This window comes from Salarias fasciatus, chromosome 13, assembly GCF_902148845.1.
Source record: "Salarias fasciatus chromosome 13, fSalaFa1.1, whole genome shotgun sequence".
In the NCBI taxonomy this organism is placed as follows: domain Eukaryota; kingdom Metazoa; phylum Chordata; class Actinopteri; order Blenniiformes; family Blenniidae; genus Salarias; species Salarias fasciatus.
Window position 1 is genome coordinate 8,203,521 of NC_043757.1, and position 16,401 is coordinate 8,219,921.

Below are 16,401 nucleotides of genomic sequence, written 5' to 3' on the forward strand. Positions count from 1 at the left end.
CATTTTGGATATTCTCGCCATCATCATGATCATCAACATGATCATCTTCAGAGACCTCTTGATCCTTTCATGGTCGATCTCATCACATCATTGATCACCTGCTCAGTATTTTAGCCCTTTTTAAAAACTCTATGTGAGATAGTTTAAAGTTATCTAACAATCGAAAGTTCTGGGAGCTGAAAAGCAGAAATGCCGCAGATGCTCCGAATAAACACAAACACTTTCTCACCTTGTGTGTTTTAGCTGCTGGCGAAGACTGTCATCTCTACAGCTGTTCAACATCAGTTTGCAGACAACTTTTATGCATAATACAATACAGCGTGATATCAAATCAACACAAAAAAATTGTACTGAATGCCTTTCTTTCCCCCCTACGTCTACCACTCACTTCAAATCCCGACCTTGGGCGACAAACTTTTACTGCACCCTAATGTTCTATTAATTTAGCTGTAATTACCCCGCATGCAGCATGGAGCATGAGGAGAGCAGCTTGGAACAGACAGAGAAACACCGGGTGGGTGGGAGCGTGGTGGGGGGTGGGGAGGTGGAGACGAATGGCAGAGGACTCCCCGCTGCTGAACTCCACTTTTGGAAAGAGGCGCCGACTGTCGGCCGAGGAGGAGGGCAGAGGCTGAGAGGAGGGAGGACAGCAACGGGAGTCAATTGGACTTTGATTTGTGGACCAGAAGCAAAGGTGGAAGATAAAACAGGGCGAGACAGATTAACTACTGTGAGGGAGGCGAACTTGGCGAGCTGGATGAGCGCGTGGTGTTTTTAAACACATTAAAAGAGCAGGAGGATGAGGGGAAGTTGTGAGAGTAACAGTCACGGAGCGTCTACCTGTTTGCTCTGGACTTTTACAATGCTGGTCTATAAAACAGTATGTATTAATAAATATCCAGTATGTAATGAGGTTTGTGGGTTTTTGTGTCAAAAATAAACAAGCATGTTCAATAAATAATGATGAAGAAACATTTAAGCCCTTTTATTGAAAAGAAAATTGAAAAATATTAGATATTAATAAATTTTAAGACTCAAGAGACAGTGTTACCTTTGAATACTTTCATATTTGGATGAAAAAAGAAACAGTTTACATCATTCATCTAGTATCAAAGGATATGATTCTCAGCCAACAAGTAAATAAGCCCAGTTCAATGTTCCTTGATGACTGATGAGGAGCAGTGAAAACCGATTTACAGTGTTCATCCACAGCTTCTGCCCGATGCTCTTTAGCTCGTTTCTTTTCGACTCACACGTTATCTGTGCCTTAAATGAGCTGTTCATTGACTAATTCCAGGATAAAATAGCTTCCCAACAGGTCATCATGTCACAGTTCACAAAATCTTTAAATGTAGATAAAACAAGGGATCCTGACTTAGAACATTTCAAACTGTCTTTATGGGCAGCTATGTGGATTTGTGGTTATGTGGTTTTTATGGGAGTTGTTTTCTTGCTTAGATAGTGCGAAAGCCTGAAGTATTTCTGTATAATGTTCTAAAATTCTAGAAACACCTTAGAAGCAGCAATAATAAAATATCTCCTTATGCAACGTATGGATTAAAACAACAAGGGAAAATCACAATATTGTTTGGGCAACCAAAGTGAAACCATTCTTAAAGCATTTAAAACTGATGTTATTCTCCAGAATGTGTATCTCCATGGAGTCTGCTGACAGCTTCTCTCTTGCCTCAGATTTGTGGCGATACACACACCAACAACTGGCAGCGGCCCAGTTCAACAGGCTTCCCGTTCTGGCCACATTTCTGAGGCTGGCGACGTTTGGTATTTCGGGAGGAAAGCTGTTGCTCACTTCACTTTCAGAGTTTAGTTGGGATGCGATTCATATTGGTAGTGTTGGCTGAAAATCTGCATGTCAACAGTGGTGACTTCTGACCACTGTTACTTAACTTTCTGTCTGCATAATAAATGCTAAATGAGGTACACGATGATAGTTGGGTGTTTAGATTGCAGTAGAAGGGGTTCGATGTGTCACTGGTTTGGAGAAGCAGGTCTCTTCATTCAATTAAACATTTTACTATGAGACATCAGGATTTTTGCTTTGGGAATTTTGCATTTATCTTGTGGTAATGTGGCTTTTGTGTGTGCAATGTCATTTTTGTATTATTTTCTAACCTGCCTGGTAAAATAAAAGCAACATAAAAACAAATAAAAATGTGTATCAGTGTTGTGGGTTTTGTGTCTGTATGGTGGGTTTTCCATCCCTGCTGTCATTTTTTATCAGTCCTTTAGATTTTAATCTTTAGATTATGCATTAATTTTGCAGTTTTTGCATTCGCGTCAGGACTTTTGCATTCATGCTTTCACTTTTTTCTTTGCGTTGTGACTTTAGCTTTTGTCTTGTGACCTTTGGAATACTGAAATAAAGTTATGTCCAAGTTTAATATTTCTCTAAAAGTGTTTTTGATATATACAAAGAGACAACCTGAAGACATATTTTACAATCAGCCTCCGGTTATTACTGCCGTTGAGATTAAAAAGAAAACAAACAGAAAAGCATGTTTTGCTGCTTTTCCACACAGCAAATAAAATCAGAAAGGAGCATATTTCCTTGTCAGTTCAAATGTGTTACGGACATGCAAATTTCGGACCATAATCTCTTTAACAGCAGACAGTATTTGACTGAGAACACAATAGATAACTGAAACTGACCTATTTTTCAACAGATTATTCCCAAAGTGGTGGGTTTTCCAAAAACCGTCTTTTCCAGCGTGGGGCTGTGTGTCTGCAGCTGGCTCTGCGAGGTGCAGCTTGAGTGAACGGAGTGTGTCGCTCGACAGAGGAAATTAGATTGTCCTTAAACATTAAAAAAAAAAAAGAAAAAAAAAACGGCAAAGGCAGAGTTGAGCAAATGCTTCCATTCATGTCTCCTCTTGGTGCAGAGAGAGAAAAAGAATCATTGTTATGCAGGAAAGACTGCGTTGGACAAAGCAGCCAACAGAGGGACTTGATAAGCACTGCACAAGAGTCTCCGAAAAGACGCTGCTAAATGTTTGATGGGGTACTGGAGCAAATTTGGTGGGGTAGAAGTGAAGGAGCTCTGTTGGCTTCAAAAAGGGAAAGGTAGAAATGACCTGAAAGCTTCCAGTGGAGACTTGAGAACAGATGGGACTGACTGATTCACTCGGGGACGACTTGTCCAGCTCTCGTACAAAGGGAAATAAATCTCTTCTTCTTTTTCAGTGGAAACAGACATCAGTCCCACGGGGGCTGCTGATTTCCAATCATTGATGAGACGATCTCTCTCCCACTCTTTGTATCATCCTCTTATTCTCCGTCAACTCTCCCACATCTCATGCCTTCCCACCCACTTCCTGAACGCTTCCACCTGTCCATCTTCAGGTCCTTCATTTGTCACTCCTGACTGTACCTTAACCCCCCCATTCTGTTTTACTTTTTCTTTCATGATGCCTCCCGTCCTCCCCTTGCTCCCCCTCCTCCTTCTACCTCTCTGCCTTCCTCTCTTATGATGTATTTAGCATTCAAGGCCTCTCACTGCTGCATCACAGGCGTGTTTGTTTCACTGCGCTGCAAAGAGAGAAAAAAGATGCGATTCCTCCAGGGAGGGAGAGAGAGAGAAAAAAAAAAAAGATTCAATATGCCTTCAAGCTGCAAGGAGTAATGCAGCTGCACACAGGTGGGAGCCTCAAACGCTCAAAATTGCACCTTTGCCCACAAAAACGGGATGCAAATGCATACAGTGGAGACGACACGCACGCTTCTCATTACGAAGCACAACATGCACTAATTACACCACAACGCTCATCCACTGCTAATGCACGCTGCCATTTGACTCCGACTCTTAGCCGCAGTTCAGCATCCCGCACAATTAACCCCCCTCTCCTCCAGTCATTTACATGTCAAATATGGAGGGCAGATTTCCTCAATCTGTGCCGTGTGCTCAAAGAGACACAGGTCAACGAGCTAATGAAGGGCCCTTGCTCCCTTCATGTCGGAGTTAAGGACTTTAAATCCTCCGCAGCTTATTAGAGGACTGTACACAACGCATATTAACATATTCCAATTACAAGCAAATTATCAAGACATTAAGCGCATAAGGAACCCGTGTTTACTGAATTGGGACAAACTGGGTCATATTTGGTTGTCTTTAGATGCCTGCGCCGACACAGAGGACGCGTTTACTGTGCTCGAAGCCCTCCGGCTCTGTTCTACTGCAACACTGTCCCCCGACGGAGCCTTAACCTGCAGGGCGACTGGCGAGCACACACACAAACACAGCCACAAACACCCCCTCAAAAAAGAGAGGAAAAAAAACAACAACACCAAAACAAACAGTCACACCAACACAGAGCCAAGCTGTTGTAATTAAAAAGAAGAGGGCTCTGTGGAGCCGACAGAGGCTATCTGAGGAGGAAGGGGGAGGCGGGAATACTCCACCCGCTCGGCCTAAGGGCTCCCACTAATTACTTATCATTGACAAAGATGAGCGGAGCTCTAAAGTGGTGAATGTTGTCCGAAACGGTCATCCTCAGTGAACCAGACAGTCCGCCATTCGGTTCAAGGATGAAGCGCGCCGACTTGGGAAACAGATTAAGATGCCATATGTTTGTGTAACTTGGAGATAGTTAGTTCAGAATCTGCTGTAAACAGTGAAATTTGCCTGTCGCCATCATTTGAATAATAAAAATGGCATGCAAACCAGTTTTGTCTCAAAGCTCCATTACAACATCAGAAAGATGAAATCATTCAGAAATATAATTCCAGAAAGGTTAAGACAAAGCGTAAAATAACTTCCAACACTCATAAACACATAAGTCAATAATCTGATTGCCATGGGAATATCTATTTGGTGAAATCTTGCATACTGCTGCCCTTTGCGTTCCCCCTTCTGCTAACCTGATGTTGGAACGTGACGTCAACCACGCCGTGCGTTCCAACGATCCCATTAAACACCAAAATGCCCTTACTGTCACTTTTGGCTGACTTTCACCATGTTTCCACTGACAAAACACTCCCAAATTCACCCAGCATGTGACATGTGGAACCAGGGAGGAGACCTGCCGCATGCTAATGTGAAGGATAGATCAACGTCCATCCTCCCTCCAGGAAAATCGCATTATCAATTGTTGCTATGTTCCCCTGGCGAACCTGCAGCCTGCGACTATAAAATCAGCGAGGAGATGGACGAGGGCCGATATGTTGTTCTGCAGGGCTGCTTTCAGGTGACTGAGTGGGCCGTATTCTGTGATCCACACGGAGAAGACATGTCGCGCGATCTATAGCCTCTCCATGACATTCTCATGGAGCAGAAAAGCACCACATCAGTCCTAAACGCTCCCCAGGAAGTCAGCCCTGCCTCTGGCCATCAGGCAGTACAACACCTCCATCTGACTTTTATCGTTTCGCTTTCGATTCTCCATCAACAGAGCACCTTCACCGCAAATATTCCACCCTGGAGTTGTGTACATTTTCAGATTTTTAATTCATTTGGGCAAAACACACAACGTGACAGATGTTGGAGGGAGTAAAAACCACTTCTCAATGTTAAAACTCAAACAACTTATGAGATTTTATTTTATTTTTGGAAAACAGGTTTTTCAGTTGGGTACAAGTTCTGAATGATTGCATTGGTTTTTTTTAAGTAATATTCAAATAGAAAAAAGAACATTCTCGCGTTCTCATAATATATCGAGATCCTAAATTAAACATAGTAAACTGCATTCTCATGCAAAGAAACTAGGTGATAAACTAAGACTAATATCACGAGTAGTATGAGAGTTCTGCATGCATTAGACCAGCAGTAATGGTCCAATGCAGCAGGCAGCAATAAAAATGAATGTATTTATGTCTAGTTTCCCACCGGGGGTGCACTTTACTATTCCAGTGTGTGTTGAATCAGTTCAGGTGGTCAGGATTACTACACAGATGTAGAAATGATTCTACATTAAAGAGGATTTCAAGAAACAAGTTATGCTGACCATTACATGAACTCGCCTGTTTTATTTTTGAGTTCCTGTAACATGTGGGCAAATGTTTCATGCTTTTGAGGAAGTAAATAGTGAAGCACACAGTGAACTGAGGCTGGATACTGTTGAAATTTCAGGATTGAGTAGAGTAGTAGTACTTTATTTGTTTGTTTGTCTTTATTTCGAACGTAACTTTTTTTAAAATAATAAAGTAATACCGTGTTGCACTAAAACAAAGCCAGGAGTTCTCGCTATTTATAGCTAATTATTCTATTATTTACTGGTGCAATCTGAGTTAAAGTGAGGGGTAGAACATTATCGAATGAAATGTCTCTTCACAATAGTACTTTCCATAATGTTAACAATAAATACAATCATATTGTAAACGCAATCAATAAATCAATAATTTCACATATGAATTGTTCTATAAGTATAAACTCCTCCCAGTGTTTTTTGTGATGTGGTGCACACGTCCAATATCCCATTTTTATGAAGCAAACGAGCAAAACTGATTCTCAGTGTAAGTCTGTAGATCAGCCTGAATGTTCAGAGCACTCTTTGGTACAGAAGACGCCAGAAACACAGTTTCTCTCCTTCAGTCGTTATTTGGCTATCTCCTTTCATCGCAAGCATCAACGAAGGAGCTTTCGCTTTGCTCGCCTGTTTATTCTACAAATGACGCTTGGCTTTAATCTCTGGAACTGATCCCAATCTTTTCTGCAATCAACCAAAGGTCTTGTTCTACAAGGTCACAAGCCAAACCTGGTAGGAGTAGCCGCTTTCTGAATCCTCCGGCTGATACAATCTTTGCGATTACTCCATAATCGCCCTGTGGAAACTGTCAATCACCCTAAAAATATCAAATCTGGCTCTGAACACATCCCCTCACCTGACCTCTTTTCAGCTCAAGCACACTCGAAGCGCTCTCATCTCATCCCATATCTGCCGGAAATTTTTCCTTCTTGAAGCGAGAGCAAACGGAGATCGGGTTCTGCTGCACGGGAACGAGGCCTGGAAGATGACGGAGGGCGCACGCTCTCTAAAGGTGACTGCTTAGAAGGTGTTCAACAAACAAAGGATTTGCTATTTCAGTTTCATCCCTTGCAGAGGGTGTTAGAGCTGAACTCTGGATGTCAGGATAACAAGTTAGTCTTTCAAACACCTGTGAGAAACAGACTTTTGAATAATGTGTTCATTTACATACAACCCATGCACAGTGGTGTCAAAGTCACATTGGACTGGAAGGGATAAGAGATTGTTTTGTTTTTTTGTTTCCAGCTTATAAAGAAAAGCCATTTATTTGTCTATATTCAAGAAATTAGGTTACTTTGTTTTGAGCGATCCACAAAAACAGGCACTAACATGCAGGGTAAGATATCTACATGTGAAGCTCTACATCAGTTCCAAATATCCCAATAATCATTTGGATCGATTGCCATGAAATTAAAAGAGACATCCAAATTCCCTTCAGGATGACTGGCAATAATTAGGTTGATCTCTTAACTTTTCATACTGTGCCATGATCAGGCATTTGGTTCGAGGCCTAATTCCTGCAATAAGCTATAGACAGTGTGTTAGATTTGATTTTAAAATAACCAATAATCTGCTTAAGTGCGGCTGAACACAGCCAATTTTGGATCCTCTTCTTTTGTGACATAAATCTGAGTAAATGTGGCTGACTACAGAGAGAGGCGCTTCGGCACCGGGGCGCTTCGGTAAATCTGAACATGCTTTCAAAGAAGAGCGTCGAAGCCGCTCAAGAGGTGCCGCGAGTATTCTGAAACACATGGAAGATCTCAAGAGGGTTGTGACATTTCCCTTTTTTACAGCCATCCTCACCTCATTACTCTGTGAAAGATGGTAAAATGATGGTAAAATTTGAATTTATTATACAAATTAAATTTGTCAAAAGTGGGGACTGTTAAAATTTTAATAATTTCAAATCCTCACAAAATGTAAGGTGGATTTGTGACTCTGAGAAACCCATCATTTACTCCAGCAAGAACAAGGACAACTTGTCAAATCTTGAAAACGAAAATGTTAAATATCGTCTCCATCCAAATATGATTTTCAAAGCATACATTTTTAATTATTTATTTTTGCCTATTTTGGCCATTATACATTATATTGTTGTCTTTTGAAAAAGATGGAATTCCTACCTATGGAAAGCAGTTTGGAACAGCATCAGGCTAGCTTATGACATTTTACTTCTTCTCATTACTATTAAATTGTCTTGTGCCATCACTCAGAAATGAGATCTTTCAGGCTGTCGATACATTTGAGACGAGTCTCCAAATGAATCGAAATCAATCATTTTGCTTGAACATAAGACCTGAGTATTTTATACAGTCTCCAAGAACCCCGCAAACTTTAAATGATCTGATCAGATTGAACAGGCTTTAAAACTGTAGTTTTCCAAAGAGAGAAAGAAACGTGACTTCCATAGTAATCACATCAGAACAAAAAGCTTCAAGTTGGAGCTACAAAAGTATAAAAATAATGCGGAATTAACATTTAGACATTTTATAAATGATGCAACTTGACTGATTAATTCAAGGTAGATTTTTCCAATAATAGTAGAAAGTAACATTTTGGATACAGACCAATAAGGGCTTGTTAGGAGAAGACAAACAGAACGAGTGTGGAACTTGACAGTGGGACGAGACTGTTTGGAGCACAGGTGTCAAACACATTTTGAGAGGCCACTCACAGCTAAAATGCCATCTTGAATGTGCCGGACCAGTGAAACAGTGCCATGATAACCTTTGAAAATAAGATTTAAAGTGTTCTGTGGCACATTGGATAAGTAATGGAAACGTCTATATTTTCACAAAGCAAAAGAATTACTACCACAAACGACAACAATCTCAACACAAAGCCAATTTTAAGGAAACCTTGTGGTGCAAAAACCTCTCCTGTAGCTGTTACATTATTCATGCTTTTACAGACACACCCTGACAGCATGGCTTTGAGGTGAGGCGAACGCTCGTTTTCTGGCAGTGATCTCAGTGTTGTGTCTGTTACTCAAAAAAAAAAAAAAAATTGCTTCAAAAAGCCAGTATTTTCTTTAAAACGTTTGTAATTTGCCTGATAGTTTCAGCAGGCCAGTTGGAAAACTCTTCTTTTGGCCCACAGGCCTTATGTTCGACACCCCCTTGCTTGAGGACCAAACCTCAACGCCTGCAGATCTGAAGCCATCAGTTCCAAATTGAAACTAAACAACCAGGAATGGCCTTTTCACAAGGACCATCCAATATTAATGAAAAATCCCTTCGAGGAATTGCTCAAAAATGTAGTTAAAGGTTATGGAATGGTCTGAAAATCCCAGATTACATTTCCAGATTACACCACCACCCAACTGCAAGACTGAGAGAAGAATATCACACACATTTTTTTTTTTTTTTTTTGTGGATACAGTGATAAATAAAAAAAGACCAATGTTTGAACATACATCTACTGATTACTGAGTGTAACCAACCAACTTCAACCAACATCAACACCACACATGTTCTCCATTTTCATGTGTAAATAAAACAAAAAAAACGAGCCAAGGGACGACTGCATTATGTAAGGCGCGTATACTGTGAGCCTATGCTTTATTATGCAACTCTTTGGCAAGGCACTGGCGCAGCAGGGCCATATGTGCCCTCGTCCAGTTGGACCCGGAATAGCTCTAAACGGCGCTGATCTTCTGCCAGAGTGAGACGGAGAGCGGATCACTCAGTTACATGAAGATGGCGCGAACGGCCCGTTTATGGGGCGGCGCAGGTTTTTAGGAGCTGGCCTGTGAATCAATTTTAAAGCCCCCACTTAAAAAGTTGTGTGTCACTGGTCTCGTTCAGAAGCAACTGGCAGCGGAGTGCAGTTAAAAAGCCCCCCAGGTCAGCGAAGACATTTATTTCAGACACTTAACCTATGAAGGAGCCTATCTAATAGAGCTAATTAAAGACATACGACAGAGAGCGACTGAAACAACAAGCCTCGCTCAGTGGAATCTAACGTCATTTAAGCAAACACATTCTTTTAACTATTCAACACACCATATTTACGACCGATTTAATAAACAGCTGCTTTACATGAATTTTGGCACGGACCTAATTCAATTCACATGGTTATTGAAGCCATGACTGTTTCATTGTCTGGTTGAGAAGGGCACACACTGGCTTTATGCCTCTGCAGACACACACATGGAAGTCAGAGTAGACCTACACAAAGAGGGGGGGGTTCTGGATTAACATGGGGCGCAGCGGCTTACAGAGCAGCTGATGTATACAAATTTCAACCGTACATTGAGAGAGAGGGAGGAACGAAAGCCAAAATCTCGAGCTGCGAGACACAAGACTAATGCGAACATGAGCTCAGTTTCACTCATATCAGCTTCTCGTTCCACACTGGCTTCAGTTTGAAAATGAAAATGCATAGAAGTTCACGTGATCGCTGTTTCCCCAACAGGCTCACTGGATAACACAAAGGGAGATAACCACGTCAGATCATGACCCACCATCCTGGGAGGAAAGTTTAAAGCTCTGTATTTCTGTTCACAGGCTGTTAGTCACGAGCCCAAAGTCCAGGGTCAAAGGTGATGACAGGGATGTAGACCGACTAATAAAGTGAGATTTCTACCTTTACTTCTACATACCAGAATTGTCACCTCATTATTACTCCTCAGGAGTTGATCTCACAATTCCATTTCTAATCACTCGTCAGTGAAAAACGGTTCAAGACTCTGTTGGACACATCCATGTGAAAACGACAAAAACACAATGCAGGTGGTGTCTTGACTCAGCCCACGAAGATTCCTACATCAATGAATGAATCTCACTTACAACAAAGTACAAGAACACAGCTTTGATTTCAGGAATACAGGGACCACATGGAATGGAAGTTCCTGGACACGGCGTACGCCCACACCTACAGCTCGAACTTAATTTACATACAGATTACTCAATTATGCATGAATGAAGAGAAACGGTGACTTAAATTAAGTTTTTATGAGGTATTCACACAATGACAATGTGAAAAGCTAAAAAAAAAAAATTCATGGCAGGGCCCCTTTAAAGGTGGGCCAAACAAAATCAGTGAGGAGCAGGAGGTACATTGTCTAAACTAATAGGCATAACAGCTGGATCTTTTACAGTTTAAAAATATATACAACATAAAATATCTGTACTTTAGCTACAAGTCTACCAACAAGACATATTCTGTTTCAGTTCAGTGGTCAAGTGAAATTATAGAAGTAGCGCGTGTGTGTGAGGATGTTTTGACACAAGATGGATGCCAGACAATTTCCACAAATGCATAAAGGATAATAAGAAACAACTTAATGTTCAAATGGAGACACATTAGGTTCAAGATGACACAATTATCAAAATAATTACACCTTTAAACTAGATTGAGTAAAAAAGTAAATCCATGACTGTGGATCCAATGGGAGATCTTTTTTTCCCCCCCAGCATGTGTGTGTTTGTTGTGTCTCCTTTGCTGGATAACAAGCTGTGGAGCTGTGTCATTAGCAGCCCTCACGGCGTGCCGCTCAGCTGAGCAGCGTTCGACGGCCTCACTGATTAGTCATACGGAGGTGTGTGTTACCGAGAGTGTGTGTTTATCGCTCCCGCCACACTTAATATGTCTGTATTGCACAAAGTTCACAAAGAAAGCTGTCACAAATGTCAGCTTTCTGTAGGGAAAGAAAAAAATGCCACGCTCGTATTTTATGTTTTTTAATCCAGCTGACACGTTTCCTCTGACGACAGTTATTCCATTGTAGATTTGGGGCCCATTCATACAGTAAGGATTTCACATTTTGAGAGTCTGTTTACATGACAATGGTGCTCAGAGATACTGTAAACGCAACAGCCCCCAAGGTGGAACTGTCTGGAAACACGAGGGTGCCAGCTCGTAGCCTGGCACACTGACTACTGCATATCATTTTCCGTGTCCCCGCCATTTCTTCAGCATTCATTTCTTGAATTTATATAAGCCTGCTGAACATTGCAGCTTTGCTTCCTGCTAAATCTATAGCTGACGCAGCTTTTGTGAGCATATACTTCAGTATTAGGCCTTTGGGACTTTTTCATATGTTCAGTAAATCGATCGAGTTTTTCCCACATGCCTCGTAAAAAGGAAAAAAAGAGAACAAGAGGGAGAGAACTGCACTGTAGCAGCCCGTTAACGCGGCACTGACAGATCGAACAGACTCGTTTTTATAGGCTGATGAAATCACTTTCATTTCCCTTCACAATTACTGCTGAAGTGCCGTCGAGCAGGATGCTGCTGCTCACTCATGCCAACCATTTCATAGGATCAGGAACTGTGAAAAACGTGGTATCCAGCAGGTGTAAGAGTGCGACTCGCCCAGGGAGGACAGGTTCTGTTCATTCTGCACACTCAATGAGGCAAAAACATCACTACACTTCTTCACCCGATGACCAATAACTGACCTTTCGAGAGCTTTTATTCCCCTAAAATTACCTTAATGTATTAAGTAAAGGTGAGACTGCCAACGATAACAAGCTCTGGAATTAAAGACCAAAACGCAAAGTAACAGCAGAGACTTTGCCAAAAGCACCAGTGGGTAAAAAGATCTATTCAAAGCCTTTGCATTACCATCTCTTTAAAACGTTCTTTTTTCAGAATGAAACATTTGTGTGTTGTGAGTCATTTTGAATCTCACCTGAAGCTGAATATGTAAAACTGTCTCTGAACATGCAAGTGCTCTGCTTCCTGTTGGTATAAACCAGTTACTGCATTTATATGGCGCTCGCACTCGGCGTGCCTTGTTAAATCAAGATTAACTTAATGGAGATACAGTGTGGCTTTTGCTTCTAATGTTCCACTGGCCTGCAATTATTATGATTTCTAAATGCCAACTATCGAGTGATACAGTGCTGCAATAATCTCCAGCGCAGTCTCCGGTCTGTAATGTACAGATAATGGCATAGCCTTGGATCGGTGATAGTCTGGATGTAAGTGATAATATGGAGGTCTAATTAAAGTTCCATGACCTAAGGAAGCTCATCTTTCAGTGAAGTTTTCCCAGTCTTGGTGAAAGGTTTACTGGGTGCAGCAAAGCGGAAGCAACTCTTAAAATAAGATTCTATGCAGATGATGGGGTGATATTAGTTCTGTAAGGCCAGGCAAGGCTCTGTAAGGTAAGACTGAACAAAGTGTTTTGCACACAAAAACAAAGTAAAACTAAGCACATTAAGTTAAAGATAAAGGCTTAAGTCCCTCTTTAGATGAAAAATATTTCAAGGGACAATGCATGATTTTGGCAGTTGTGTGAAATTGCTCTATCTTTCTTTCTTTTTTGTTATTGCACTATTGGTCATCTCACACCCATCTCTTTGAATACATTTCTTTGTGGGGCAGAATTTTTGCCCAATATTTGTTTTTTTCGTTTTTTTTTTTTTTTTTTTTTTTAGCAAAATGTGAAGTGAGCGTTTCTCCCATGAAAAGTAAATTTGCAAGGCCAAAAGCACTACGAGTATTTACAAACTCAGGTTATAAATGTGACATATTGATGAACATCATCTGTACTTCAATGACTGTACTGGACTGTGAAGCTATGGAAGGCGATGAACTGTCACCAAACCATTTGACAACATGATCAAACAGGGATTAAAGATTACAACCACTTGGCATTATTGTAAAATGTTATTTAATTTATTAGTTTATTTTGCAAAAAAAAAAAAAAAAAAAAGAAAGAAAAAGTAATGTCCATGTCACTTATTAAATTCTGGAGCAAAACTGGTTCAACATCATCTGAGATGCCAACTGTGTCAAAAAAGCTTTGACCGAAGAGCAACAAATCGCTTCTGTAAACTGAAAATAACCAATATGTCAATTCCACAGATCAAACTCAGAATGAACAGTGTTTCTTTTTGTCTTTTTGTACTTTTAACTGGAGAGTGAAATATAAAGTCATAAAAAGGACAATTTCCAGTCAATAAGTAGCCCAATGCATTTACCAAAGAAAAAAGCCTTACCTTTTAAAGATCATTTTTACCTCTCCACAATAATTTATACATAAATATACATGCAAACAAGTTCGCACAGAGCCTGGAGCTAAAACTAAATGCTGTAATTGCTAACAAAACCTGAGAGACCCGACACTATCTGACCAGAGAAAGTGATGATGAAAGAAATGAAAAGAAACGAGCATGTGGTTGGAAAGACAAACACATACCCGTGCACGCTCAGACTAACATGCAAAGATGGCATGTTTGCATGCTGATGAATAGCTAGAGGGTGCAAACTGCTCAAATGTCGAACAGCTCTGCCACTTCGGTGCCGGGGGAGTGAAGTGTTTTGGTGGCTGTCGACAAATGCGGCGTGCCGCTCATCTATTTGTCATTTGGGACAGCATCAATTGGAGCCACTGTGGAGGCTTCAGCTGATTTAAAGCGACAGATACACAAGGCCGGCATATCCATCACCGTGGGAGTGTCCGGCACTCACTGACTCCCAAATTACCACCCCATTTGGTTGCCCTGCCCTCCACACCGGCCCGCGCTATCACCCGCTGATCTATGGCTTGCCAAGAAAAGCCAAACAAGGTGTCATCTTGCCAGGACAAATAGGCAACAACAGGCTTGAGGGCAGGCGGTAATCCTTCTAACATGCTTCAACCGTGTGGTGCGAGGGAATTCATTTTATTGTGCCCACAAGCTACTGTACGAGCTGTACTCCTGAGCTCATATATTATTTCTTTCTTTTTCCTCTCTTCTCGCCCTCTTTTCTCACTCCTGCTTTTGAACTGAGTCACAAGGTACAAAAGTGAACGGCCTTGGCCCGCTGGGAGTGAGAAGAGAAACAGTCAAATAAAGTCGTTTCCTGACCCCAGGTTGGATTTGTTCGATTTTGCAAACACGGTAAAGCAGGAGAAGGAAAACAGCATATTACAGGAAGTTTCACGGCATTTAGCAACTCCAGCCTCACCTTGCTGAGCTGACTGGCCGGCGAGCCGCTGTTGTTGACGGTGTGGCATTTGAAGTTGAGCAACGATTCCCCTGCGGTTTCCTTGTCGGGTTGAGAATGGCCGCCGGTCAGAGGCGAGGAGGCGAGCGGCGCAGAGGGGCGCTGGAGAGCCGTGCAGGACAAACCCAGGAAGTTTGACGGGCGAATCAGAAAGGCCTCCAGAGCAATGTTTGCAGACACCTGAGGGAGGAACAGTGAGAGAAGGGACATTTCAAGCCTCTTACAAAAAAAAAAAAGTGCCATGGCTAGGTTGTTCAGCCCTTTTCTGGCAATTCTTCAATATATTTTCAAGTGAAAAAGTAAAACTTTGTTGCATTTTGGGTCTCCGCGCTCAACAGAACTTGTTGAAAACACTTGAACTCCATCTCCATGTAAATGAGGTAAAACGCAACTTTTGGAAAACACTGCTACAGCGCACCATAGCCGTCGCAACTTCTTCTGCACTTGTGATAGTAGATGGATAATAACAGCAATTCCTCCAGAGCATCATGACAGCCTCACCCGTGATAGCAACCAAACTTTATCATTTGAATGTTAGTGCACTCACCATTGTTACTGTTTATAGCCTGTTATTCTTTGTGCATGTCTGTATGGTTTCATTATCTTTCACTTTTGGCCCAACATGCAATCTACATTGTTTTCAGTATATCTGTTGTTTTCAAAATGTTGCCATGTAAACGTGAAACTTTTCTAAAAGAAAAACGCAAAAAATGAACATTTTATCTTAAAACATTTTGTAACATAAGCAAATACTGTCAGCTGAGACACGAAAAGAATACATGGGTCAAGAGTTCAGAAGACTTTCTCTCCAAACTCTGAAACATTCCAGTGAAGCCAACACTGGCGGACACACAAACATGCAAAGGAGGTGCGTTTCCCCTGCTGTAGATTCTAGAAAGTGTCTCATTTTCATTTGCTTTGACATTTGAAAATCTGACTTCGACCACCTCCGAGCCCTCTGTGATTTCTTCGTGTTTGTTGTCCGGAAACAAACTGAACTTCATATTTTTCTCGCTTAACCTGAAACCCTTTACATGCCATTTGTTCCACACTTTTTAATATTTTCCTAAGTCCTCTCTTCCTCTGGTGTTTTTGGCGTCAGTCCCAACCTGTACCCGAGGCAAATCACACACTGAATAATTCAGAAGTCAGGGCACGGGAACAGATTTGTTTCTTATTTTGTCTGAGAAACAAATCTGATCAACATCAGGAATGTGAAAGTGTTAAGACTGTTTATTATATTTTTTTTTCTTCATTAGATTGGACTTTTTTTATTTTTTTTTTTTTAAGAAAAGTCTGTTTGTACAAAAAGTACCTTTACATTTAATAGAGAAGATATCCTAAGTCCAACATTTAAAGATCAGGAGAATAATCAGTCCTGGCCTGCTCCGTCTATCAGTCATTTAGCCGAGGCTTTCATTCCCAGTGGCAGCAGAAAGGACAAAAATACAGACAAAAGTAAGAGGAAACAAAAAAA

At 41.2% G+C, this 16,401-nt stretch overlaps 1 protein-coding gene across 1 annotated transcript in view; it reads right to left on the reverse strand.

The window, feature by feature from the left end:
• The window catches only part of LOC115398887 (adhesion G protein-coupled receptor A1), a 129,896-nt gene extending 114,827 nt beyond the window's left edge, over window positions 1–15,069 (reverse strand). Inside the window, exon 1 of the mRNA XM_030105890.1 lies at window positions 14,886–15,069. The gene's annotated coding sequence lies outside the window, so the exon portion shown is untranslated. The remainder of the gene's footprint in view (window positions 1–14,885) is intronic.
• Between the last annotated feature and the right edge of the window lie 1,332 nt (window positions 15,070–16,401).